Consider the following 27,087-nt stretch of genomic DNA (forward strand, 5'->3'; position numbering starts at 1 on the left):
AAGAGTCGATGGATCGGGGGCGTGAACCAGAATGCGGACTTCACGGACCAGACCATGACACTACCGGTCTGTGAAGTAACCAGAGACTCAGTTTCCCGTAAGATTTCAACACTTAGATATATTTTCTTAGCCGTATTACGTGAACAACTTGATTATTTGAAAGTATGACCTAGTTTTCTAATTTTTCCTCCATCAGGTGACGTCATCAGTCTCTCGAATTCCGACCTTGATAATGTAAAATCGATTCTAGTTAAAACATTGACTCTGGTGGGACTCGAACCCACAACCTTTGAATTACTTCATTACATAACCGTAGAAGTCCAACACGCTATCCATTGCGCCATAGAGCCCGTATCAACTATGCTGGGACATATAGACAAAAATTCTTCAACAGGAAATTAATCGCAATTTGTCAACTGCAAGCCCTCGTTCCCTTTAAGTTGTTCTTAAACTGTAGAAGCGACACACCTAGTCCACCAGTTCCCATCCTCTTGCAGCAGTGGATTCCTGAAGCTCATTTACAGGAACGGATAAATTGGCCATGGGAATAAGGCGATGGCTTGCTAACACTTGGTGGTTTGCACACGTCGGTTGGAATCTAACCTGGGTCGTGAGTTGTTGATTTGCGGGGCCCACTGTGTGGTGCTGCTGATCTGGGTTCGATTCTGCTGGGGTCTGTGAGAAAATTGTTCTTCTTGTGCCCGCGTAGGTGTCGGTTTCCACGCATGTTCCAAAATCTCAAATTAGTTACAATTTACATGGGTTTGCTTGGGCTGCCCGCGCACTTTGGGAGGGAAGATCAATGTTGTACCTTTAAATTATATATAGAAACATTTGAAAGCAATAGGATGTTGCAAGTTTCCGTTTCGCCACATCCCCATGCATTTCTTCTCCTGCAGAAGGAGCCGCGATGAAAATCTTCTCCAGAACAGCATATTTTCGGGTACGAACCCACCGGGGCTGTCCGTGACGACACTGTTACCGCCCAAGCGTTGAATCCAGAATTCGGAACCATTTCAAATTATGCGGGATAGAATTCCGAACAGAACCCGCAATGGCCAGAACAGAACCCTGGTTATCGTTCCCTGTCTCTAACCGAGTTTCCTTGTTTTATGTCGAGCTGGAAATCTTCAATCAGAGTCTCCACATTTTCTCGATTGTTCACTTCAATTGACATTACGATGTAACAATCATCAGTGAAAAGACGGAAACGGCAGAACGTCCCACGAAGCGTAGAATTGATTTTATGTGACAGTCAGCAGTTACTCAAGATTCTTAGCTGTGATTCACATGGAAGAACCCGACAAGCAACTGTCTTTTGCATAAAATAGTTACAACCTCCATTTTACCAGAACCTTCTCCTTTGCCGGATGTTTACTCTTTGTCAATCTTTAAACATTGTGAGGTTAAAAATGCGAACTTTGAAGACGCTGTTAATGTTCAGCGGGCCAGGCGGCGGCTTTCACCAGCTTTCCGAAGGAAGATAAATGATAATGCAAAGATGGAGAGAACGCAGAATGTGCTGGAAATGTAGCTCCTTCCCTCCAGAGATGGTGCCTGATCTGCTGAACGTTGGCACTGTTTTCTTTGTCGGATTCCAGAGTGCGCAGGTTATTTTTTTTTTAGAAGAAAACGATTATTTTATTTTCGCCACAGTATAAAGCATTCACATTTCATTGTTGAACTTCGACAAAGACGAGCACCTGTCAAATGTTTGTCCGCCGTGACACCAAAAGGGAAAGTGCGCTGAATTCCTGAGCAGACCCGCCGCAAACTTTGTGGCAACAAAATCCAACACTACGTTTGTGACCTCGACGTGATTCGAACACGCAGCCTTCTGATCTGGAACCAGACCCGCTACCGAAGGAACTTGGATGATGCGGTAGAGCGGGCGTGAGAGTCTCGGCCCGAAATGTCGACAGTTTATTCCTCTCTGACCTCTCCCATCCACATGCGGATTGTACAACGTGTGGTGAAGTTCTAAACGCCCGGCCTTGATTTAGCGAGAGCCTCTTTAAATAGCAGCAGGTTTGCCGTCAAGTTAGAGGAAATGGCCAACTGGATTCAATCTTTCATTGACACCGAGAATAATAATTTAAAACCATATTAGCCGACAGCCACGTGTGCCGGATCCGAACGTTTCACTGGCAATGTGTGTTGTGTATGGGGTAATCCGGATCTGTTGCATGCGATGCATGGAACCAGTATCAGTGTTTCTGCACTTTTTTACTAGTGAAACTACAGCAATTACTTCAAACAGTAGAATAACCCAGATCTTATTAGGGAGCTTAACGTAAGCAGTGATCATAACATGATTGAATCCATACTACAATTTGAGAGGGAAAAGCATGACCCACATGTATCTCTATCGCTTTGGAATAAAGGCATGAGGCATGAGGGAAGAGGGAAGAGCTCGTTCAGGTGGATTGGAGGACACTGCTGGGGATGACAGCAGAGCAGAGGTGGCTGATCTTTCCGGGATTTGTTCACAAGGCGCAAGATAGATATGTCCCACTGAGGAACAAATGGCAGGGTAGGCAACCGTGGCCGACAAAGGAAAGTTAAGAATGCATAAAAGCCAAGGAAAGGGTATATAAGGTAGCAAAAGTGAGTGGAAAGTTGGATGATTGCGAAGCTTTTAAAATCCTACAAAAGGCAACTAAACAGCTATTAGAAGAGAACAGATGAAATATGAGGGTACACCAACCAATAATTTAAAGCAGGAGACCAAAAGTTTTTTCAGCTATATAAAGAGTAAAGGGGAGGTGAGCGTTGATATTGGACCACTGGAAGATGATGCTGGTGAGATAGTAATGGGGGACAAAGAAAAGGCAGATTAACTTAATGGGTACTTTGCATCTGTCTTCACTGTGGAAGACACTAGCAGTCTAACAGAGGTCAGTGAGTGTCAGGGAGCAGGAGTGAGTGCCATTGCTATTACAAAGAAAAAGATGATAGGCGAACTCAAAGGTCTTAAGGTGGATAGGTCACCTGGGCCAGAGTCTTAAGAGAGGTTGCTGAAGAGATAACGGGTGCATTGTTCATGATCTTTCAAGAATCACTTGATTCTGACATGGTCCCAGAGGACTGGAAGATTGAAAATGTCACTCCACTCTTTAAGAAGGGAGGAAGCAAAAGAAAGGAAATCATAGGCCCGTTAGTCCAACCTCGGTGGTTCGGAAAGTGTTGGAGTCTATTACTAAGGATAACAGACATGAGGCTGCTTAACAAGACAGAATCCAAGCAACACACAGGCAGGAGGAACTCAGCTGTGGAAAAGAGTACAACCGATGTTTTGGGACGAAACCCGTCGGCAGGATTGGAGAAAAAAATGTTGAGGAGTAGATTTAAAAGTGGAGGGAGAGGAGAGAGAAAGACAAGTTGATAGGTGAAACCTGGAGGGAGGGGATGAAGTAAAGATTATCGGGTAGATTTTAAAGAAAAATAAGAACTAAAGCGAAAAATTTTAGGAAATATCCATTTGTTTCGAAGGACAATACAGTATGCGGATGGTATGCAGATCCTGGTCGACCCAGTCGTCAAGATTTCGCTCTCTTCTTCAAACGTTTGACACCAGCATGGCTGCAGGAGCTGCTGGAAGGATGTTCAGTGATATCCAGGCGGCTTGGGACTCTACTCGGGATTTTCCATCTGGGTTTGTTGCGGATAAATCGCAGAAGCAGCAGACAGAACAAATCAGGCCGACTCAGCGAGTTGTTTCAGACTAAAGGACTTTAATTATGCATGTTACCACGGAGAGCTTCCGCACCTTACAGCGGTGTCTAGGGACTCTGGTTAGCTTTCAGACACGCTTCATTATATAGACACAGCGTACGTAACTAAAAGCACTTAACAAAAACTTTGCTTGACTTTGAACTTGGAACGAGATTGCAACAAACAAGAACATTACGTGACTTTGAAGCTTGAACTAAATCACAACATTTTGGTCGCACTCCAGCTGGCGCCGCAAACTGCTTCTTGCAAGGTCTTTAGATAAATCTTAGGAGTATTCACAAGCGATTAGGTTAACCCCTACATATCCAAAGAGTCTTAAATTCTTCCACAATTCCCTTCTCGTTGATCTTTTCAGATCAACACTCCTCATGAGGCAATTCCTCCTCTTCCTCATGGTGGCGGGTTCATATCCCTCCGGAAAGGGTCTTTCTTTGCCAGGACGTACCTTCGCTCCCCACCTGTTTCGCCTACTGCGCATTTCTCTCAGCATCTGGGGTATCATGGGGACATTTTCGGGTCCGTGTAAGGCTCTTTTCATTAACTGGTAACAACACAATCGTAATGCTCCACATACACAGCACCCTAAAACACATATCATTACCATTATAATTATCCCATGGGTAATCCAGCTTCCCCAGCCAGAAAACCATTCCTCTATTATTTGCCACCATTTCGTTCCTGAACCAAAATTCTTAAGCTATTCCCCTATCTTCCTAATCTGCTCACTCTTTCCCCTTATGTGTTGACTAAGGTCAGTTATGTTTTCTGAGGCATCGGGAATATAAGTACACCATTCCTGCCCAACCACGGCGCATGTCCCTCCTTTTTCGGCTAAGAGCAGGTCCGGGGACATTCTATTTTGCAAGGTTCCCATTCTAAGGGCAACTACTTCTGTCGTTAGGTCTTTCACTTGCGTCTCCACGTCAGTTAGGGAATCGGCAGTGTCATTGGCCAATTTCTCTAGAGCGGCTGCAATATTAATACATTCTCTCGAATTTCGGGCCACACCATATGAAGGAAATGCTAACATCCAAAACCTTCCACTTTCCGTTACCCCTCGCTTACTTCGCCTTAAATAAGGGTGTTGCGATATATATTTTATAGGATGCACGGAGGGTACTATATAGGTCAGGTAATAGCAGCCCATCCAATTTCCTGAGGACACATTCCCATTTCCGCCTGGCGGCCCTGGAAGTCAAGGATAAGCTCTTTCCCCACATACCCAGTAAGTTCCATTAGGAGTATGTCGAGGAGGACCCGCCTTCTGTTCATTACAAGAGCTATTAGCCAAAAATGTCCCATTTCCGCCCGCCGTATTACCGTAACAAACTCGTTTACAGTTTTCTGTGTATTTACTGACTCAAAGGAGGGTATCCTTTTTCCCTCCGTCACGGTACGGAGGTACCATCCGTTGAAACAGTTACATCCACAATCCCCTTTGCTGACATTACAATCCTTCATCATTTTCTGCCGATCTCTTGGTCTGAGGATGTTTGAGAATTTGTTGTTTTGGTTCATAAAGTACGTGGAGAGCATTTCGCTTCCATTCAGGGGGATCCCCTCCAGGGACATTCTCTGGGTGGATGCTGAGGTATCTTTACACACATCCAACAAGAGTCCAATTCTTCACTTTGATGTTTGGCATAAGTGTGACACAAAGACAAAAAGGTATTTTTGGACGATGCCACACTAACTCCCCCCAGTATCAGTCCCCACAAATGCATCTGGTTTGTCAGCTTCATGCTTTCTTGTCTTCCAACTCCTGGTGCAGTTTGCACCTAGTAGCGTGAATCCATTCTTCTTCTCCTTCACCTTCACCGCTGTTCGGGTTGTTAGCAGCACCGTGTAAGGGTCCTTCCACCTAGGAGAAAGAGAGTCTTTCTTAAGCTCCTTTACACATACTCTATCACCGGGTTGGAAAGGATGCATATTCTCGCTACCCATAGGGTCTGCGTATCTCACTCTCTCATGCAGCTCGGCGGCCGTTTTGCATAATGCTTGGGCGTACGCTAAGGTCTGTTCATCATTCCAGATCAGGGACAGTCTCTCAGTGGTGACAGAGGGTCGAATCCCAGTTGTCATGGGGCACCCCATAAGGATTCCATGAGGGGTCAGACCAATGGCCCTATTTTTCTTATTCCGCATAGAATATAACACCACAGGGAGAGCCTCCGGCCAGGATAGCTTATAGAATATAACACCACAGGGAAAGCCTCCGGCCAGGATAGCTTATTGTCCTGGCATACTTTAGACAGGGCTACTTTCAATTCCCCATTATCCTCTCTACTATCTTGGACTGAGGCTGATAAGGGATATGTAATTTCCATTGGAACCCCATGGCTTGCACCAAATCTTTCACGATTCGACCCGAGAAATGTGTTCCTCTGTCACTGTTTATTCCCATGGGCATTCCGTACCGGGGTATTTCCTTCCATCATATTTTTACCACTGTTTGAGCATCATCCTTTCGTGTGGGATAGGCCTCCACCCATCGAGTGAACATGTCAGCTATCACTATCATGTATTTATACCCCGACGCTGACGGCATATGTACGAAATCAATTTGCAAATTTTCAAACGGCATTTTAGGCATCGGGAGATGTTCGAATTTCGCCGGCCATTTGCCCTGATTATTTCTCTGGCAAATTATGCACGCACGGACAATTTTCAGTATTGCAGGTGTTATCCCGGGTGCGTACCATTGCTGATTGATTGCATGCTGCACCCCTCCGTTGCCCATGTGGGCCTGTGTTATGCGCCAGGCGGCACAGGGGCAAAAAAAGCTTCGAGGACACGCCACCCTCCCGTCGGGGTGGAACCAAAAACCATCTTTATAGTGACAGTGGGCCTTTTCCCATGCCCGCTTTTCCTGGGGACTAGAATCCTGCCGTACTACCTGCAGCTCAGAGGGCTCTAAGGCAGGGAGAGGCGTTGTGTGCGATTCGCGAAGGCCTGGTAAAATAGGCTGTTGAGTTAAAGCAACTTTCTTTGCCGCTTGGTCCGGTCGGGCATTTCCTTGGGAAATTTCATCTGCAGCATTGGTGTGTGCCTCACATTTGATAATTGCTAGCTGCTTAGGCAGTTGAATAGCTTCGAGAAGATTCAATACTTGTCGTGAACGTTTTATGGACTTTCCTGCTGAGGTAATGAAACCCCTATTTTTCCATATTTGGGCAAAATCATGCACCACCCCAAAGGCGTAACGAGAGTCCGAATATATGTTGGCCACCTGATTCCTTACGGCATCATGTAGACGGTAATCGTGGATCCACTGACGGCAGTAGCTAACCATTCCCTGGAAGGAAAGGACTTCCTTCTTCGTCTTAGGCGGTGGTATTCGCAGGATGGCCTGTATTTGGCCCGGCCCTATCTCTCGAACTCCAGCCCTCAAGCGGAAGCCAAGGCATTGCACCTGTGACTGGCAGAATTGTAGCTTTGATCTTGACACCCGATGTCCACGAGCGGCTAGAAACTGGAGCAAAGTTATCGAGTCTTTTAAGCAGACTGATAGAGTAAAAGACGCCACTAAGAGATCATCAGCATATTGTAACAAAGTGGATTCTCTCCCTAGTTGACACTAGTCCAAATCGTGCTTAACCGCTGCTGGACACGGCTGGACTTTCGGTGTACCCCGGGGGTAATCGAGTCCAAGTATATTGCTGTCCTTTACAAGTAAAGGCAAACAGATATTGGCCGTCTGGATGGAGAAAAAGGCGGAACTCGGGTCAACCACGGTATAAACGTTAGCATCGGCAGGAATGCCAAAACGCCACTCATTGGGTCGTACGACTTTAGGTATGGGCAGTATGGGCGTGTTACAGGGGCTAACAGTAGGTCTGAGAACCCCTTGTTTGAGCAGTTTGAGCAGGGGCTATGCTCTCCTCTGCCTCAGGGGCCAGTCGGTATTGTCTGATACATGGTAAGACTGCGTTCTTCTTCAGTGTGACACAGTGGTCTCTTGCAGTGAGCACCCTGCCCATATGCGTCTTGTGTAGAGCCCATAATTTTGCGTCGATTGCTTCTGATGCCAGAAGGGCGGCTGGACTTGGCGTTCCGGGTGGTTGCTGTCTTTGGAACTTTGCTGAGAAGGAAGGCGGGGCTCCCGACAAGTAGGAAATACTGGACAGGTATACACGTCCCTCTTCAGGCCCAAACCACTCCAAGTCTTTAGTTCGGTCTATGGCTGTTGCTGATTTCAATCGTTTTATCATTGGACCTATCTGTTTTGCGTGGTGAGGCAAGCGTATGGCAATGGTTAAATGAGGTACTGAATCTGTCCCCTGACGAGACAGGGCCGCTGTTTTTCAGTTAAATTTACCGGAATACCCAACCCTTCCTTTCCGAAGTAGAGATAAGGTTGCGGATATATTGCGGGTATAGAGTTAAGGAGGAGGGAGGAGAAGATGGCGGAACGACGCAGCGCGCGCAGCTCTCCGGTGAAATGATATCGTATTTGTAAGTAGGATGCCGTGCACAATTCTGATTTGATGCAGACAGTCGTGAGAAGGCACAGAGGAACATCTGGAGAAATTTCTGAAATACCCGGTTCGCTGCCGCTGCTACTGTGCGATCGAGAATCTCCGGAGGGAAGGCCTCAAAATCCCGGCTTTACCTGCTGCTGGCGAACAAGGCTGAGGTCGAAGCGTTCGGCAGAGATGGTGCTCGGTACTCGGTGTCGGAGAGCTGATCGGAGGCTCGAAGTTTTCGGACGACTCAGAGTCGGACTGTGGTCGGGCATGGCAGGGAGAGTTTTCTTCCTTCTCCCGTCTGCGTGAGATATGGGACTTACGAGAGACTTTGAACTTTTTTTACTGTGCTCATGGCCTGTTCTTCATCAAATTATGGTATTGTTGCACTGTGGTAACTATATGTTATAATTATGTGGTTTTTGTTAGTTTTTCAGTCTTGGTCTGTCCTGTGTTTCTGTGATATCACGGAGGAATATTGTATCATTTCTTAATGCATACATTACTAAATGACAACAAAAGAGGACCGCGTGTCCTCATATTCTAATCTAATCTAATCCAATCTAATATTTCCCTCCTCTGTCCCTCAAAAGTGAATGCCCTCTTCCTGTACTCCGGGTCATCTTTTGTAGTGTCCCAGGCGGTACAGTGCAATCGGAGCTACACTGCACTACCTGCAGCAAGCACCGCAAGGCTTCAATGCGTTCTGTGGACAGCCTCTTCTTTAGCTCTTGCCCTATTCAAGTTAGCACTTCGAGGAAAGGGTTACTCTCCAGCTGCCAGCAGTACAGCACAGACTTTTGGGCATTTTCAGGTTCAATAAGCAAAGCGGTCAACTGATGTACACGGGGGGAAGGAACTTCCATATACACGCCCTGATAGGTACAGTAAATAGTAACTCCTAACTTACAAAGAGCTTGGCGTCCTAATAGAGGCAGGGGAGTGGTCCCGGAAAACATCAGCGTCTCTTCTATCCGATTATCACCAAGGGACAGGGTAATATTTCCCGATAGGCGTTCAGTTAAGGGAATACCGGCCACCCCAACAGTTCCTAACCTTTTCTGACTCAAAGGCAATCCAAGGAAGGGGGTAGAGAGGACAGGGTAGCGCCAGTATCAACCAAGGCTCGCAAGTGAGTATCTCCTATCCTAAGGGTTACCATGGACTGCGTCTCAGAGTCTTGGGAAAGTGATATAACCGGTCCCTATACCACCATCTTCCTCGGCCCCCCTATTCGTGAGGAAAAGGGTTATTATAAGAGAAACAGGTCACTCCCCCTCAGTTTGTTCCGCTGGCCTTGCGGTTCCCTGCAGGGGGAGCTCCGACTTTCCCTAGCCCAGTGCCCCTTTTTCCCAGATTTCCTGCATATGTACGTGGCGGCTTTTTAGTCGGGAATTCGAGGATTCACTTGCCAAGGGAGTTGCCGAACCTCAGGTCGAAGAATTTGGAGATGAGAGTGCTTGGCATTTTAGTGCTGAAGGCCAAGTTGCAGTTACTAGATTCTTATTATTCAGATGCTGCAAGATCAGAATTGAACGGGGAGGTGGCATCTCCCTGTTCTGGTGAATTGCAGGTTTTCTGAGTTACTGCTGTTGATGTGCTTAGAAACACAAACACGAGGAAATCCGCAGATGCTGGAATTACTTCTATGTCTGTTGCTGTTGATGTGTGCCATGACGAAAGGAAAAAGTTTACGTGCATTGGCCGGGAATCGAACCCGGGCCTCCCGCGTGGCAGGCGAGAATTCTACCACTGAACCACCAATGCAAGTACTTACCAGGAATGACGTGAACTCCGCATCAGCAGTACACTTCTGAAACTATTTTTTGACATCCTCAGAATTTTCTCTTGTTGTCAACAGTACTTCCCACATAAATTTTATCAAAGCTCCTTGCTTAGCTGAGTGCAGAGAATTCTAACTTCACGGATTTTTCAAATACTAGCTAATGTCAACCACAGACAAAGAACTTGCAATTGCTTGGATTTTCCCTGCTGCCCTTCATCGACAGAGTCTGTGCCTTTGTTAAACAGCATTCACCCGGCATCTCCTCCTGTGACAAGCAGATGTTAACCAATGTATCTCCCCATTAATCCCATTGCCACCCCACGACAATGTGGGACATATCTACGGCACACAACCACTTCCATTTCGCTGAGATATCAAATGCATTAACTTTTTATTAAAGTTAATCTGACGCGGTTTGTTTCTGCTCTCCTTCCTGAAAACTCTGCTTGTCTCCTGACTGTCTACAACTTTAAAATATACGCATGAAATCACTCTTCCTGCACACACTGATTTCCCATTCGGTCTCGGAAGGACCCACCTCGTTTCCGACGGTCCAAGACCAGAATTGATGGAGGGAGATGGCATCTCCCCGTTTTGACGAATTGCAGGTTATGTGGGTTACTGCTGTTGATGTGTGCCATGACGAAAGGAAAAAGTTTACGTGCATTGGCCGGGAATCGAACCCGGGCCTCCCGCGTGGCAGGCGAGAATTCTACCACTGAACCACCAATGCATCCCTGGTTTCTCTTACTACTGTGTCCGTTGGCGACCCTGGGGGCACCAGAGGGTCCTCCTACCTTCTGCCGGCTCTTTTTTGCAGTCTTCATTCGTTCTTCCGTCTTCTTACTTACTTTCAAGGTCTTTCCTTGCGTTCCCGGCCGTCGAGGTTTCGCCACAGGAGCAGCAGAAACCGCTCGACTACTGGCACTTCCCATTTTAGTCATAGTCATACTTTATTGATCCCGGGGGAAGTTGGTTTTCGTTACAGTTGCTCCATAAATAATAAATAGTAATAGAAATAGTATTTATTATTTTCTGCAAAAGAGAGTAACTATACGGGGCTCTCGCATTATTTCACACAGAATCTTATCTATAGCACTCACCGGTGTGTTTCCTCTGTCTTTCCACAGCTCTCTGAGTTCGGTTACGGAATTTATTGGTAGCTACCTTGGTACCCCTACGAGCGCCCCCTACCGTCCCCCTTTCAGCCAGGACGCAGGGCACGACTGCCGTCCTGCTTTCAGCTAGGAGGCTGATTTTCCTTCCCAACGTGGGAGGCGCTTTTCTGTCTTGCTTCTCTTTTTCCGCCCAGGCTTCTTTTTCTGGATCCTGCTCTTCTAGCCTCCCCCTTTCAGCTAGGAGATTAAATTGAGGATCCCATCCTCGTCGCCAATCTGTTGCGGATAAGTCTCAGGAGCAGCAGACAGAACACATCAGGCCGACTCTGAATTGTTTCAGACTAAAGGACTTTAATTATGCATGTTACCACAGAGAGCTTCTGCACCTAACAACGGTTTCTAGGGACTCTGTTTAACTTTCAGACACGCTTCATTATATAGACACAGCGTACGTAACTAAAAGCACTTAACAAGAACAGTGCTTGACTTTGAACTTAGAACTAGATTGCATCAAACAAGACAATTACGTGACTTTGAACCTTGAACTAAATCACAACATTTTGGTCGCATTCCAGCCAACGCCGCAACCTGCTTCTTGCAAGGACTTTAGATAAATCTTAGGAGCATTCACAAGCGATTAGGTTAACCTTTACATATCCAAAGAGTCTTAAATTCTTCCACAGGGTTTACTCCCGTTGCCTTAGTCTCTACTGAGGCTGCCCACAAGGCGGTGGGGTTATTTATCCATCGCGGGGGATCTGGTTCACGAGCGCCAGGGCGTGTCCACACAACTGTGGGCCTGCGTGCTACGTGTGCAGGGGCCATACCTCCTCACCGTCCTCTGAAGTTTAGCCTGAGTGCGAAAGGAGTTCAGTTTCCCTGTGTCGCCAGCCAGCGAATAGGCACTACATGAGGCTTGCTGGTGCAATGTGTGTTTTGGCTGGTTGCATTACGACCTGGTATGGGAACACCAATGACGGACCGCACCCATTATCAAATATCCTCATAGAAACCATAGAAAAACTACAGCACAGAAACAGGCCTTTTGGCCCTTCTCGGCTGTGCCGAACCAGTTTCTGCCTAGTCCCACTGACCTGCACACGGACCATATCCCTCCATACACCTCCCATCCATGTACTTGTCCAATTTATTCTTAAATGTTAAAAAAGAACCCGCATTTACCACCTCGTCTGACAGCTCATTCCATACTCCCACCACTCTCTGTGTGAAGAAGCCCTCCCGAATGTTCCCTTTAAAGTTCCCCCCCTTCACTCTTGACCCATGTCCTCTGGTTTTTTTTCTCCCCTTGCCTCAGTGGAAAAGTGTCTCATCACACAGACCATGTTCTTACCTAGCTCTTACCATGAGCTAGAAGGTACAAATGCCTCAGGACTCGCACGACCAGTTACTACCCCTCAACCATCAGGCTCCTGAACGGAAAATGGCTAACTACACTCACGTAAGGATTCTTTTGTTGTGTAATTGCATGGTCGTTATTTGTTGCACGGTATGTTGTCCATTGATCCTATCGAGAGTTGCTGTATTATAGACTTGTTACGTATGCCACAGAAAAAAATCATAGGGTTGCATGTGGTGACGTATATGCACTCTGATAATTAATTTTTCTTCGACTTCTGACTTTGACAATTATTCGTGAAAATGAGAGCCGCTGAGCTGGCGCCCGGAATCAGCCATTGTTGTGCAGTCCGAGTATGACGTGACAATCATTTATCTTTGCTCAGTCCGGTCAGCTTTGAAGAAATATTGAGTGGTTTGTAAAAGGAAAAATGCAACAAGCCACATGAACACGATGTGAAGGAATTTCAAGGGACAGACTGATTTCACAACGCGTTCAAGATGAATTCGCAAGCAATTAGCGTCATTGTGTAACGAATGGGAGAAAAAGTTTCTTTCTGTGGTAACAAACACCAGATGAACTCATCAGGCCGGGAAGCATCTATGCTGAAGAGTAAACAGTCGTCGTTTCGGTCCGAGACCCTTCATCAGGATTGGAAAAAAGATGAGGTCATATTAAGAAGGCAGGGGGAGGGTAGGCAGAAGTACACGGTGGTAGGTGATAGGTGAAGCCAGGGCAAAGTGAAGGGTGAAGTAAAGAGCTGAGAAGTTGATTGGTGCAAGAGATGAAATGGAGAACGGGGACTTGGATAGGAGAAGATTGAAAACTATGCAAGAAGAGGAGGGGAGGAGCACAGGAGACAGGTGATGGCAGGTACGTAGATAAGGTGGGAAAGGGAAATGGGAATGGAGAATGGTGAAAGATGGGGCATTTACCAGGAGTTTGAAAGATCGATGTTCATGCCATCAGGTTAGAGTGTACCCAGGTGTTGCTTCTCTAATATGAGTGTGGCCTCAGTGCAACAGTGGAGGAGGCTAATAGCTGACATGTCGGAATGGGAATGGGAAGTAGAGCTGAAACCGGCAACGGGAGATCCTGCTTTTTCTGGCGGAGAGAGTGCTGGTGCTCGGAGAAGCGGCCTCCCAATCTACGGTGGGTGTCAGTGATATACAGGAGGCCACACCGGAAGCACCACACTGATGACCCCAACAGACTGATAGGTGAAAGGTCGCCTCACGTGGAAGGACTGTTTTGGGTTCTGAGTGGTACTGAGGGAGGAAGTTACCCCCTCTCCAGCTCTTTATCTATTTAACTAATCAACTTTCCAGCTCTTTACTGTAGCCCTTCCTCTCTACCGGTCTAACCCATCACCAACCACCGTATACTTCGCCCTCCCCTCACCACATCTTGTTACTCTGGGCTGATCTCCCCCCCCCCCGCCAGATCCGTGAAGGGTCTCCGCCCGAAATGTCGATTGCTTACTCTTTTCCATAAATGCTCGCTGGCCTGCTGTGTGTGTTACTTTGATTTCCACTATCTGCAGATTTTCTCTCCTTTCTGTGGCAGTGCGGCCGAAGGGTCTAAGGCGCATTACTAAGGTCCAGTCTCCATATAATCCCAGCATTGCCAACATGTGTGTACCTGTACATTCTTTTCGACGGCTACTTTATTAAAAACGCGCCGGGTCATGCACCGCAGACCGAAATATAAAAATCACAATTGTTCATGGAGGTTTTCCTGTATTGGTGTCCAGATGAAAGACGGCATTACGGGGTTGTAGAATAATCCTAAATTAGTGATGCTTGTGGACATTAAGTTAACGTGTCCCATATTTATACCACCGATCACCAAAGGAGATTCTGCAGATTCTGGAAAACTTGTGTAACATCGCCAACTTGCTGAAGGCCACAACAATTCAAGCTGCATCTATGGAGCGAAGCTGGACGCGACGCCATTACAGCTCGGGCTGTTGCAGAGCTCCCAGTTGAATCCAGTCGTCGTCCTTTCTCCGTAAGTCCTCCCCGAGGACTCCGTGGGTTTTACGGGGAGGTTAATTGGTCATTGTAAATTACCTTCTGATTAAGTTAGGTTAGGGTTAATCGTTATGCTGGGGCAGCGTGTCTCGAAGACCCGAAAAAGCATATACTTCTAAAAGGGCATTTCATCTTCAAATACCTTCCAACTAATGTACGTAAAGCGGAAGCACTGGTTTGCTGAAAACAACTGCGCAATGCCGGCTAAAATAGTTTCTTATCAGTACCAGGTCACAAAAGTAGGAGGCATCCGCCATTTGCAAACAGTTTTATCTTCCTGAAGCAGCAGCACACCGCTAAAATGCGACAAATGTCAAGCCAGTTAGTCTGAAACGTCATCAACGGCACCCACCTGAACTGTTTCCATGGGTTCCCGCTCCGCAGACACCACTAGATCTGCAACAGTTTGGTACATATTTTATTTCTTTTTCTCCCTTTTACGGGATTTCGTTTTACGTTTGTAGGTGCGGTGAATAGTTACGCTTGCATGAAACCCGTCTTCACTAAACTGGAGCTTCGAGCATGATTCGACTCGCAGCGTCTTTCGGTTGAGCTACCGATTTTCTGTTAGATTTCCTGTGAATAAACTCTTGTGTCCGTATCTCCATGGGAGTTTGTAGTTCCTTCGCACCTGGGTTCTGTGTGCTTCTGCCAGCGCACATCGTGACAATAGGACACCGCCGACGACGCTAATCGGGAATCTGCTTTAAATTATCACTGTGCATGAAAAACCCTTGACAAGATTAAACAGACAACATAGGGTTTAACGACTCCAGACAACCATTAACAAACACAGATGCGCAGGGTCGCACGGCTCGTGACAGTGCGCTTGAACCCAGATGCGGAGGGACAACATGCAATAACACTGGGTTTGAGCGTTCAACAGAAAATGAAACAAAAATTCTGTCAGCCAGTTGGTGGTGGTAGAAAGCAGAATCAGGTTCAATATTTCAACAGGTTTCTACCCGTTTCCGACAGTTAGCTCGTTAGCCCCACGCGCTCAGCCAGCAGATTCAGCGGCGAGAAAACCACCTTTCAGACTCCGTATGACCAGAGCCCGCCAAACCCGTGAGGTTGGGTGACACGCCCACCCGAACCCCGATTTGTGTGAATGCTGTGCAACTTACTGCTCCAATGCAGTCGCCCGTCGGCTAGAAATAACAGACTGTACACGGCATACAAAATAAAGAAAGTATATTTCAGAACGTCAGCTTAACCAAACAGTTGTTAAACATAGAACATAGAACATAGAAAAGTACAGCACAGTACAGGCCCTCCGGCCCACAATGTTGTGCCGACCCTCAAACCCTGCCTCCCATTTAAGCCCGCACCTTAGTTTCCTCCATATACCTGTCTAGTAGTCTCTTAAACTTCACTAGTGTATCTGCCTCCACCACTGACTCAGGCAGTGCACTCCACGCACCAACCACTCTCTGAGTAAAAAACCTTCTTCTAATATCCCCCTTGAACTTCCCACCCCTTACCTTAAAGCCATGTCCTCTTGAATTGAGCAGTGGTGCCCTGGGGAAGAGGCGCTGGCTATCCACTCTATCTATTCCTCTTATTATCTTGTACACCTCTATCATGTCTCCTCTCATCCTCCTTCTCTCCAAAGAGTAAAGTCCTAGCTCCCTTAATCTCTGATCATAATGCATACTTTCTAAACCAGGCAGCATCCTGATAAATATCCTCTGTAGCCTTTCCAATGTTTCCACATCTTTCCTACAGTGAGGCAACCAGAACTGGACACAATACTCCAAATGTGGCCTAACCAGAGTTTTATAGAGCTGCATCATTACCTCGCGACTCTTAAACTCTATCCCTCGACTTATGAAAGCTAACACCCCATAAACTTTCTTAACTACCCTATCTACCTGTGAGGCAATTTTCAGGGATCTGTAGACATGTACCCCCAGATCCCTCTGCTCCTCCACACTGCCAAGTATCCTGCCATTTACTTTGTACTCTGCCTTGGAGTTTGTCCTTCCAAAGTGTAAAGAACAAGAGGGTCCATCATAGTTAAACGGTCAAATGTGCACGTAAGTTGGAACTCATCTTGAAGTTGTCTTTAACTCACACGTCGGACCCTCGGTCTGCGTGAAAGCGCACACCACCTTCCGAATGACGTTCGTAATCCACCTGGAACAAACTGGCTCCCCACGGGAGGATTGGTTTTTTTTCCTTGAAGTCATTCATCTGCACAAAGCACCTTGTGCAACAGGGACGGCCTCCTCAGCTCTCTCGCCTCCTGTCTTCACCCAGCTCCCTCGACCCACACGTGACCGTCACACAAGAACCTCTCTTTCCAGCGCACTCTAGAAACTTCTCCCAATTTCACCACCCTGATTGGCTGACACAACACAGCCCCTTATTTTGGCTCAAACGCAAACAGGCTGAAAGCAGAACAGAACTGCTAAAATTAAATACCTGCACCGTAGCGGTAAAAATCTAACCAGGGAGTTACACAGTGATTTTCTGGCGCGGCGCACAGAATAAGATGAAGGAACTAGGCAGGCCAGGGCACATTGTAGAGAGGAATGAACAGTCCACGTATCAGCCCTGCATTCGGACCAGGATATGGTGAGCGCATTTACCACCACAACGCTGAATCTGGCGTCGGTGCTGCCGAGGACGTGAGCATCTTTGCAGCATTCAGGGTACATTCTCAGCGCCGGATGGGTGGTCAGTTTAATCGGCAGGCAGCTGAAGTTCTGCAAGACGACCCAGTGCAACCCAGATCTCCCAACATCCTGTGTAAAGAAAGAACCGATGGAGCGTCCTGACCTGAATTGACGATTGTTTAGACCCCCCCGCAGATGCTGCTTGACTTGCTGAGTTCCTCCATCGTTTTGTGTTTGTCGGTAAATCAAGTACTGACAGGGCAAAACAGAGGGGGTAGAAGGTTGTGATAAATACCACTCGGTGAATCTAAACGAATATTAAAATCTGACAGAGAACTGTGTAATCAATGTGTGTAGATGAACTGGGTCAATGACAGAGAAATGAGCTACCAGGCACGGCTTAGTTAGAGATCGGGAGCTCTCTGCTGCCAGCACTTGCACAAGGGCATGGGGATCCTGTTCTCCTACTATGACAGTTCATAGAAACGTAGAAACATAGAAAATAGGTGCAGGAGTAGGCCATTCGGCCCTTCTAGCCTGCACCGCCATTCAGTATGATCATGGCTGATCATCCAACTCAGAACCCTGTACCAGCCTTCCCTCCATACCCCCTGATCCCTTTAGCCACAAGGGCCATATCTAAGTCCCTCTTAAATATAGCCAATGAACTGGCCTCAACTGTTTCCTGTGACCGAGAATTCCACAGATTCACCACTCTCTGTGTGAAGGTTTTTCCTAATCTCGGTCCTAAAACATAGAAACATAGAAAATAGGTGCAGGAGTAGGCCATTCGGCTCTTCGAGCCTGCACCGCCATTTATTATGATCATGGCTGATCATCCAACTCAGAAGCCCGCCCCAGCCTTCCCTCCATACCCCCTGACCCCCAAGCCACAAGGGCCATATCTAACTCCCTCTTAAATATAGCCAATGAACTGGCCTCAACTGTTTCCTGTGGCAGAGAATTCCACAGATTCACCACTCTCTGTGTGAAGAAGTTTTTCCTAATCTCGGTCCTAAAAGGCTTCTCCTCTATCCTCAAACTGTGGCCCCTCGTTCTGGACTTCCCCAACATCGGGAACAATCTTCCTGCATCTAGTCTGTCCAACCCCTTTAGGATCTTATACGTTTCAATCAGATCCCCCCTCAATCTTCTAAATTCCAACGAGTACAAGCCCAGTTCATCCAGTCTTTCTTCATATGAAAGTCCTGCCATCCCAGGAATCAATCTGGTGAATCTTCTTTGTACTCCCTCTAAGGTAAGGATGTCTTTCCTCAGATTAGTGGACCAAAACTGCACACAATACTCCAGGTGTGATCTCACCAAGACCTTGTACAACTGCAGTAGTACCTCTCTGCTCCTGTACTCGAATCCTCTCACTATAAATGCCAGCATACCATTCGCCTTTTTCACCGCCTGCTGTACCTGCATGCCCACTTTCAATGACAGGTGTATAATGACACCCAGGTCTCGTTGCACCTCCCCTTTTCCTAATCGACCACCATTCAGATAATAATTTGTTTTCCTATTTTTGCCACCAAAGTGGATAACTTCACATTTATCCACATTAAATTGCATCTGCCATGAATTTGTCCACTCACCCAAGTTATCCAAGTCACCCTGCATCCTCTTAGCATCCTCCTCACAGCTAACACTGCCACCCAGCTTCGTGTCATCCGCAAACTTGGAGATGCTGCATTTAATTCCCTCATCCAAGTCATTAATATATATTGTAAACAACTGGGGTCCCAGCACTGAGCCTTGTGGTACCCCACTAGTCACCGCCTGCCATTCTGAAAAGGTCCCGTTTATTCCCACTCTTTGCTTCCTGTCTGCTAACCAATTCTCCACCCACACCAATACCTTACCCCCAAAACCGTGTGCTTTAAGTTTGCACACTAATCTCCTGTGTGGGACCTTGTCAAAAGCCTTTTGAAAATCCAAAAATACCACATCCACTGGTTCTCCCCTATCCACTCTACTGGTTACATCCTCAAAAAATTCTATGAGATTCGTCAGACATGATTTTCCTTTCACAAATCCATGCTGACTTTGTCCGATCATTTCACCGCTTTCCCTTTATCCTGAAACTGTGACCCCTCGTTCTGGACTTCCCCAACATCGGGAACAATCTTCCTGCATCTAGCCTGTCCAATCCCTTTAGGATTTTATACGTTTCAATAAGATTCCCCCTCAACCTTCTAAATTCCAACGAGTATAAACCTAGTTCATTCAGTCTTTCATCATATGAAAGTCCTGCCATCCCAGGAATGAATCTAATGAACCTTGTTCCTGGAAGTAATAGTATAAAATTGAAAGTGGGCCTCGTAGCGCAATGGTAGCGCGTCTGACACCAGATCAGACTGTTGCATGTTCGAATCACGTCGGGGTCACAGATGTTAATTCGTGTTTTGTTACCACAGTGTTCGCTCAATACGTCTTTCCAGAATTCAGCGCAGTTTTCATTTTGGTGTCAAGGTTCGGGTAGTAATTGGCAAATGAGCAGCTATTTCTCTTGTTTAGCCAAGTTCAGCAATGAAATGTTGATATTATGCTCCGTATCGAAAAGCAAAATCACCCTTTTATTGAAAAAAAAACTTGCTGACGTTGTAATCTGAAATGAACACGAAAAATTGTGCAAACATTCAGTAGCTTGGGCGGCATTTGTGAAAGGAAGGAACTACTTTTTCAGCACGTTCTGCCTTCCCTTCATCTTCACATTGTTAGCCCACTGAACTTTGACAAGATTTTAAATCTTCATATTTTCACCAGAGCCACGCAAGTTTGAAAGGTCGACAAGGATTAAACATTCGGCAAAGGAGAGTGTTCTGTGAAAATGAAAGTGGAGCTCTTTTATAATACGACCTCAGCAATTTCTTCTCTGGGCTCCTTCCTTTGAATCAGAACTCAATATTCTCGAATAACTGGTTACTGACATTGAAAATTAAAGGTTGTTACGCTTTGCGAAGATTTCCGTTCTTTCCGAATGTTCACCGATGATTGTTACATTGGGACGAACAATTCGAGAAAGTCTCTCCATGCAGAAACTTCACTAGAAAAAATAATACCTTATGTACAGAGTACTCTTCATACAAAATGATGTAGTTCAAAGTGCTTTTCAGTTCGCTAAAGTGCAAGCATGAAAGTAACAAACGTAGTTTTGCGGTTAGAAGTGACAACTGAATCTATATCTCTTGCAGTTCTAGGTAATAGATTCCACAGTTTAGGTGCGTCTTTCAAAACAGCTGGTCTACCAGTTATAGCTTGAAACTGACTGTTTAAATTTAAGAGACCTGTGGAAAAACATTTGAGAGCTCCTGCAGGATTATAAAATGAAAACGATCTGGGATGTACTCCGAACGCAGGCAACTAAGAGCTTTAAAATCATGTAGGAGAAGTTTAAAATTAATTTAAAACATATTTCAGCTTAGTTAGGTTGAGAATGATAAGCTCCAGTTTTAGTTAAACGTCTAGCAGCCGCGTTCTGAATCAGTTGAAGTTTGTTAGGCCAGTAAAAGTTGCATTCAATGATCTAGTCTGTTCGATCTAAAGGCGGTCATAAAACATGGAAAGTCTGTGAGATCCGAAGACCATAATCAGCGATGTGATGTGATCCATAACTGATTGAAAACACATTTAAAAGCAATTTCATGATATGAATTTCTGCTCCGACTGACCCGCATACATTTCTTCTCATGCAGAGGGTCCCGCGCTAAAATATTCTCCAGTACGGTGGTGCTGATAAATGGCGACTCAGTGCGTGCAGCTCCAACTTGAATGATTAAATATTCCCACTTAGGACTACTACAGTGGAAACCCACCGTTACAGGTATGGGCACTTCAGGAAACAACATCGTCTGAAACGTTTAAGAAATCTATTGATACTCAAAATCAGCAAACTCGGGTCAGTAATGCCGTTTCCCTTTAAGACAAAGGACGGGCTGAAGGCCTGCTGGACTATAACTACGACTGGAACGCCGAGCCTTAGATTCCACCCCCTTCCCACTACTGACTATCCTGCCGGCGAATGTACCGTCGCTGGAATATAAAACTGAAGTCCTCAGAGCAAGATTGAAGTGTCAGAGGGACATCGGAGACTGCAGCGTACTTCGCTACACGGAAACGAAGCTCACCGTCATCATTTCGGACGCGGTGCTGCAGGCCATTGGCTTCACCATTCACTGTAAATAAAGGGTGGCTTAGTCTTTTAAACGCACAGCAGGGGGATTACACGTCATGGTTTACTCATCGTGGTGCCTAGACGTAGCATTTGTGCCTCAATCCTGCTCACCTGATCTGGAACACCCAGCGGTTAAGTGTCCTCATCAGCCCAGGGAGATTTCTGCCGTCATGATGGAGCGGTGTATATTCCATCACTGACCAGCGTTCGGCAAGCACTGGAAAAACTAAGCACTCTGATTAGAATTCAGGAAACAACGCATCCTGATGCGGGTGTGTGGGATAGGGATGGTGGGGTGGGGGGGGGGGTAGGTGGAGGTGGAGATTTGAAAGAGGCAAGCTTCAAAAAGTCTCGGAACAACTCCTACCAACATGTTACCTGCGGAAACAGAGAAGCCAACATATTTAACCACGGCTATACTACCATCAAGAATACTTACAAACTATCTCACGCCCGCAATTTATAATGTTCAATCATCTGCTCTCACCGTACAGACAGAACATAAAGACTGCAGCGTCAGTGCTGAGGACCAGGAAGGTGTGCGTAAGGGAGGCGGAGGAGCGTTTACAGGACCGCTTTGAGTCGGTGGATGGACAATATTCAGGGATTCATCTTTGAATCTGAATGAATGCGCCAAATCAAAATCTATGTGGATCAGTAGGTGCCTTCCAGACTTTAAGGGCTGGATCTGTGGCATTCAAGACCGGTGACCCAGAACTATACAAGAAATCAAAATATGCCTACGGAAGAATTTTTAAAAGCGAAAAGTCAATTCCGACTAAAGTTGAAAATCGGATAAGATGCACATCAACTCTGGCAGGATTTGCAGGCCATTACTTCGAAGAAGATGGAACTTAACAACATGAACGGCTACGATGCTTCACTCTCGGACGAGCTCAACGCCTCGTATGCACGTTTTGAAAGAGAAAATAAAACTACACCTGCGTGAACTCCTGCAGCATCTGGTGACCCTGATATGTCAGAGGACGACGTAAGAATGTCTTTCAAGAGGCTGAACTCGAGCAAGGCATCAGGGACTGAGGTTATACTAGGTAGGGCACTGAAACCTGTCTCACCGAGCTGGCGGGGGGGTGGTTCAAGGACATATTCAATCACTCACTACTGCAATCTGTGATTCCCACCTGCTTTAAAAGGGCGACAATGAAACCAATGCCCAGGGTAAGATTGCTCAACGATTAATGCTCAGTTGCACAGGAGTGTTAAAGTATTTTGACAGGTTAGTCATGGCCAGCATCAACTCCTGCCGAAGCAAGGAATGGAGTCGCTATCATTTGCCTTCGCCACAAGAGGTCTACAGGGGATGCAATCTCCTTGGGTCACCTAGACAATAGCAATACTTATGTCAGGTTGTTGTTTGTTGATTGCTTCTCAGCGTTCAACACCAGAATACCAACAGTACTACTTTCAAAGTTCCAATACCTGACCTCCGTACTTCACTCTGGAACTGGCTCCTTGACATCTGCATCGGGAAGCTACTCGAGGATGCGTGCTTAGCTTACACTCTACACCCACGGCTGTGTGGCTAGGCACAGGTTAAACGCTATCTATAGATTTGCCGATGACACAGCCATTTTTGGGATAATTTCAGATGGTGACGACGAAGTGTATAGGAGATCAGCTGTTTAAGTGGTGTCACAACACAAACATTACACTCAACTTCAGTAAGACCAATGAATTCTTTGTAGTTCCAGCAAGGGAAAGGAGAGGGAACACACACCAGTTCTCATCAAGGAATCTACGGTAAGCAGTATCAAGCTCCTAGTGTCAACATTTCTGAAGATGTATTTTGGACTCAACATGTTGATGCAATTGCAAAGAAGGCATGCCAGAGGGTGTATTTCATTAGGAGTTTAAAGAAACTTGGTATGTCACCAAAGTCTGTCAAAAATGGAGAACTTTCTAAGTGGTTGCATCCTTTATGGTCTTGTTGTACATGACCAAACGACGCTGAGCGTGATAACATGCTCAACAGGCAGAGAGTAAGATGAGTTCGCATTTTGCATCGGCTGGAAATGTATTAGTAACACTACATCTCGATGTCGAAACAGCGAATATTCGTGAAATGTAGCGTTGCTGCACTGAGGTCGACAACCGGTTTGACGTGACCACCATTTATTGTTGGTCCATCCGCTCAGCGTCGAAGTTATATTGGATGAGCTGTAAAAAGGAAAAACTTATCAAGCCTCTAAAACTGTATGTTGGGGAAGGTTCAACGGATACACGGAATGCACAACACTTTAAAGATGAATTTAATCAACCAGTGTCATTATGCAAGTGTTGAAAAGTGCTCTTTTTGTGGTAGTGTGGCCGAGCGGTATAAGGCGCCTGATTAAGGCTCCAGTCTCCCCGGAGGCGTGGGTGAGAATCTCAACACGGCCATTCCGTGCATTGTTTCCACTAATGCTGTATTTATTAAGCATATCGAGAAATGTTTAGCAGAATAAAATCACAAATCACAATTCATCATGTAGATATTCCTGTACTGGTGTGAGGATCAGCGATATCACTGCGCAGTTGCAGAACAGCACTAAATTGATGAAGGTTGTGGACGTCATGTGATCGTATCCCATATTTCTACGAATAACATACGCAAGAGATTCTACAAATAATTGAAATATTGAGCGACACGTTCAAAACGATGGGGAATTTCAGCAAGGCCGGCATAATCTATGGAACGGAATGAACAGTCCAAGGCTCAGGCGCAGTGTCGTCCTTAGAAATTCGTTTATACGAACGATTTGGGTGTAAGTGATTTTAATCTTTCGATACATTTCAACTCAGTTTTCGAGCTGGAAAGACCTGCGAAAGGAGAACTGAAATTCTTTGACATCAGAGCCAGTTCAAGCCCACAAGAGCAGGACGCGCCCGCCGTTTGTATGATTGGCTCTCTCTAATCCAACATCACCACGCAATACACACAAGGAAACGGCGAACGATATAATCTAAAATGTCATCAATATCACCTACACGGACCGTTCCCGCCGGCTCTCGCTCAGAGGAGACCGCTACATCTGTGGCCGTTTTGTAGATTTTTTATTTGTTCTTTCTCTTTTTGCGGTAATGCTTGCAAGTGCGGAGAATGGCGACGATTGCATGAATAAATATAACGCTCCGCTTTGAGTTGAACCCAGGATCTCTGTTTTACTAGATTTGCGCTTTGATCAGTTAAGCCACGGTGCACTTGCGCCGTCCTGCAGCTGTGACGGTAAGAGGTAACTGGCCTTGTGTCGTCTGATATAGAGAGAATTCACTGTTCCGTCTATTGACAAACATTGTATCTGTATTTAAGACAGGAATTTCCGCAGTGCCATATCCGGTTGATGTTCAGAACACTTCACTCGCATCACCCCAATCCCAGTCTCGGCGTCACCTACATATTCCGTTCATTATGTTTGATTTAACCACCGCTTCAGAATACGTTCGCACAGAACTCTTCCAGAATTTGCAGAACCATTGAGGTCAGACTAACTGGATCTAATTTCCTTTCTTATGTCTCTCCCTCGCCTCTCGAGGAGTTGTGTGACATTTGCAATTTACAGTCTTCGATAGCCATTCCAGGATCTAGTGATTCTTGAAAGATCATTACTAATGCCTCCCCAATCTCTTCAGCCATCTCTTGCAGAACCTCGGGGAGTACACCATCTGGACCTGGTGACTTATCTACCTTCATATCTGTCAGTTTCCAAATAACCTTCTCTATAGTAATGGTAACTTCATGAACCCTGACATCTGAAACTTCACTATATTGCTAGTGTCTGCCACAGTGAAGAATGATGCACTGTTCAGTTCGTCCGCCATTTATTCGTCCCCAACGACTACCTCTCCAGTGTCATTTTAGAGCGGCCTTTCTTTGACACTTCATTAATCTGCAGAAATCTTTGGTATCCTCTTGAATATTATTGACTAGCTAACTTTCGTATTACATCTTTACCTTCTTAATCACTTTTGAGTTGCATTCTGTTGCTATTTAAAAGCTTCACAATGCTCTAACCCCACCAATTTTTGCTCTATTATATACAAAGCCTTTGGCTTTTATGTTGTCTTTGATTCCCTTGTTAGCCATGGTTGTGTTATCTTTCCGTTAGAATACTTCCTCCCTTTTCAGATGTACATATCTGGTGTCTTCCGAATTGCTTCCAGAATTCGGACCATTGATGGTCTGCCGTCATCCCTGCCAGTGTTCTTTTCCAATAAATTCTGGCCAAGTCCTCTCATGCGTCTGTAATTCACTTCCATTCTTTGTAATATCAATATGTCTTACTTTAGCTTCTCGTTCTCAAATTTCAGGGTGAATTCGATCATATTATGATCACTTGCCCCTAGGGGGTCTTTTACCTTAAATCCGCTAATCAATTCAAGTTCCTTGCACAAAACCCAGTCCAAAATAGTGGGATCAACCACGAGCTGCTCTAACCCAACATTCCCCCGCCCCCACACCGCCCCCAGCTGTTATGGATTCAGGAAATCCCCTCTTGGAATCCAGCACCAGTCTTAGCTCTATCCACAACGATTCAACTCCTTCCGATCACTTGTCACCTCTTTATAATAATTGAATTTATTTTTTTACAAACAGAGCCGCACCAGCCCTTCTGCGATCCTTCCGATATGACGCGTATCCTTGGACATTAAGCTCCTGACTATAATCTTCATTCAGCCATGATTCAGTGATGCCTAAAGCATCATTGGTCCTCATCGTCACTGTACTACAAGTTCATCGACCTTACTTAGTACACCGCGTGGACTCAAATATAACACCTTTAGTCTTGAATTCACCCTTTTTGATTTTGTTCACCTTTTACGCTGCAACTCATCCTGTCGACTGAAATTTTGTCTTGTCATTAGCCTCTCCCTGGTCGGAGTCTCATAACACATTGTCTCTGTTTGTAAAACAAACTACTTCATCTTCACAACTACCACTCTGGTTCCTATCCCTACCCGATCAGTCAACGAGCCCACAGGGATATTGGGTCCCCTCACGTACAAATGTAACGTGCAAAGGCAGATGCCACGGGAAGGTATGGTGAGCGAGGGAGCAAAGGAAAAGAGTAAGGAATAGCCGGAGTCTGTGGCAGGACTGGGCAGTGAGAGATTGACAGGCACACTCACAGAGAGATGTGGGCCTCCCTGAGAGTGGTGGGAGACCGAATGATAGACAAGGGACATCGCAAACAGTGACGAAAATACGATACAAAAATACTGGAATCTGAAGTACAAGCAGCGACTGTTGGAAATGTCGAGAATGGTAGCCCCAGAGAGAAAGACATAGAATACATTCTCACAGTGAGAGACAGGAACACGAGGAGACAGAGACGGAAATGAATTAAGTACATCCGATGCTGACATTCACTTTTCTAGGTGAAACGAATGATGCCTTCCATTCCACCTCTGAGGGGAGAGAGGTATCCAGTCAGTTCACAGTCCAGACGTGCAAGGGATACATCGTGACGACGAACCCCCTCTTAGTAGTGCAGGAGCACTGAGAATAAGCCTATCGGGAATATTTTTGTGTATTATACGTGGCGGCTTTTTAGTCGGGAAGTCGAGGATTCACTTGCCAAGGGGTTGCCGAAACTCAGGTGGAAGAATTTGTAGATGAGAGTGTTTTGCATTTTGGTGCTGAAGGCCAAGTTGCAGTTACTAGATTCTTATTGTTCAGATGGTCCAAGACCAGAATTGATGGAGGGAGATGGCATCTCCCCGTTTTGGCGAATTGCAGGTTATGTGGGTTACTGCTGTTGATGTGTGCCATGACGAAAGGAAAAAGTTTACG

The 27,087-nt window shown here is 46.0% G+C and overlaps 3 non-coding genes across 3 annotated transcripts; all 3 read right to left on the minus strand.

The window, feature by feature from the left end:
• Positions 1-259: 259 nt before the first annotated feature.
• Positions 260-350, minus strand: trnar-ucu (transfer RNA arginine (anticodon UCU)). The gene is given in 2 exon segments: positions 260-295; positions 314-350. It is a non-coding gene; the product is annotated as a tRNA-Arg (tRNA).
• Positions 351-9,897: 9,547 nt separating this feature from the next.
• On the minus strand, positions 9,898-9,968 carry trnag-gcc (transfer RNA glycine (anticodon GCC)). The gene has a single exon. It is a non-coding gene; the product is annotated as a tRNA-Gly (tRNA).
• Positions 9,969-10,649: 681 nt separating this feature from the next.
• Positions 10,650-10,720, minus strand: trnag-gcc (transfer RNA glycine (anticodon GCC)). Its single transcript has one exon. It is a non-coding gene; the product is annotated as a tRNA-Gly (tRNA).
• Positions 10,721-27,087: the final 16,367 nt, after the last annotated feature.

This window comes from Mobula hypostoma, chromosome 2 (assembly GCF_963921235.1).
Source record: "Mobula hypostoma chromosome 2, sMobHyp1.1, whole genome shotgun sequence".
In the NCBI taxonomy this organism is placed as follows: domain Eukaryota; kingdom Metazoa; phylum Chordata; class Chondrichthyes; order Myliobatiformes; family Myliobatidae; genus Mobula; species Mobula hypostoma.